This window comes from Amia ocellicauda, chromosome 4, assembly GCF_036373705.1.
Source record: "Amia ocellicauda isolate fAmiCal2 chromosome 4, fAmiCal2.hap1, whole genome shotgun sequence".
Classification (NCBI taxonomy): Eukaryota; Metazoa; Chordata; class Actinopteri; order Amiiformes; family Amiidae; genus Amia; species Amia ocellicauda.
The window spans coordinates 11,989,922-11,992,421 of NC_089853.1; positions in this window are offsets into that span (position 1 = coordinate 11,989,922).

A 2,500-nucleotide genomic window follows, 5' to 3' on the forward strand; every position below is an offset into this window, starting at 1 on the left:
TGGCTCACAGTTTCTATTTATACATTATAATATATTGCATGAGGTTATCTGTTATTTCAAAACACTATATGGTACATATTGTGCTTGCAATGTTTGATTACACAAGGTACAGTATGTGCATATGTATCTACACATATTCCCCAAGCCCCAAAGGTAACAGCTCCTACAAAGACAATGAAATTACAAATTGCTTTCCTGGATTGAGAATTGCATGACATCTGCCACAAATTATAAAATGTGTGTGAATCCAGAAAATAATTTTCAAAGATTTAAAAAGAATATTGTTTTAGGTATTGATAAAAACTGGTTAAAGAACAAAAAAACACACCAAACAAACAAACTTTAAACAAAAAACAAAAAAAATGGAACCTGGTTGTCCAATTTTCAAATACAGTGAAATAGAAAAGGCATGAAGTGTGTTTGTTAAAAAATACTTATTATTATGCAAAAGTAGAATTATGCTTATTTTGAGACATTTGTAATTTGAGACATTGTTTAAATGCCAATAAGTCAAAGGCATTGAGCAATAACATGATTTAGACTAGACGATACAAGAAAATTATCCTCATGAAATGATCAATGGAAAATTGATATTTTGTTTTTTCAAAAACCCTCAAGATGCTTCTTTGCTGAATGTATGAACCCATTTGGCAGAAATGAAAAAAACACAAACTCAGTTTCTTTAGTTATTCACCTATGCTGCCACAGGGAACATTTTACAGAGTGAAGAATGAAATGCTACTTGCATGGTGCAGCTGGACCATTTGGATAAATTATTTGTTTTACTGTGTCATTCAGAATCATAGACATAGAGGATTCAGTGTGAAACATATTACTGCTAATAACTCTGACACTCAATTTCCTTAGTTTTTGAAATTACTTAAAGTTTTTGAAGTTTGATAGCAATATTGTTGACTGGTTTGTCAAAGTGAAAGAACTGACTATAAAATATTTACTACATGACATTATAGTCTAAAATGTGTCACATGATTAAAGTTTGAAAGCATTTTTTTTAGTACTAGTTATATTCAACATAATGTATTAAAAAGAGTTCAAGTGTATATCACTAGAACAATGTTTCCACCTTGTACTGCTACAGTTGAATGTTTTTCAATCCTGATTTAAAAGATTAATTTATCTTGACTCCAGCCTAAGGAAGTTGCCCAACTAGTATTAATGTGATTACTATTATTCCTTCATGCTACATGCTTTATAACTATGCTTTTGCTCACCGTAGATTGGATTCCTGAATGTCTGCAGTTGGCATTTCTTCAATCACAAAAACAGTATAATGAAGTTTGTAACATTCATATCAGTCTTTTCAGATTTCAGTTTTTGAAGTGTTTTTATTGGCATTTTGAATGTTTTCTTGATTCTGTAACTATCAGTTTTATTTTACACATACAATTGATTTAAGCAATGAAGGGAATTGATAAGACTTTCTGATATAACCTTTAGGTATTTTCCATACATTATTAATTTGACTAGATTACTTTTAATGCTTTACATACATACTTAATGGATATTTTGTATTTTAACTGCCTTCATATATTCTTCAGGGATTATGTTGTTTAACAATACAGTCAGACCCCAACACAAAATCATATGTATTCTGTGCATCAGCTTGCCATTGCAATAGCACATACGGAAGTATATAACATCTGTAAACCTGATCTTTATCCACGTTTTGTATTTAAAATATGTTCTATTTAACCCCTTGGAAAGGAGAAGCTAGATAGCATAATGCTTAATGGATCCTTACAAAAAAAAAAAACTTATTTACTTTTCAAAACACTCCGATATCAAGTCACAGCCATTTGTGAAAATTTCAATAAAAAGTCCTGTTTAGAAAAAAATGTGATATGGTTGTCAGGAATAGCTGGGAGTAGGAACCTTATACTCACCATCACCAAGGTATATTCAAGATGATAATCTAGACAGTGGGGAGATGAAAACCACTTGAAACTGAAGCTATCATTAGCATACACTCAGTGATACTCAGACAAACTTTTGATATATTTCTGTCCAGAGAGAATTCATTAGAATGATACAATGAGAAAAGCTGAAGAGGTTTTCAATACCTAGAGGAACATGTAGCCACTTTTTTAAACAAACATATAAATTGGGTCAAGAATGAACATAACTGGCAGAAGCTTAGAGAAAAGCTCATCCATTTGACAATCTCATAATAGAAAGTGAAGAATATTATTTTACCAGTCAGAATTGAAAGAACGGAAGACGTGTATAAATCAAAGCCGATCTGTCTCTCTCTCTCTCTCTCTCTCTCTCTCTCTCTATATATATATATATATATATATATATATATATATATATACAGTGGATTGCATAAGTATTCACCCCCCAAGGACTTTTGGACATTTTATAGTGTTACAATTGGCAACTTAAACTTATTGGGATTTTCTGTCACTGATCTACACAAAGTATTACATAATGTTAATCTATTATATTGTATTAATTAACAAAATTATTGATTGCATAA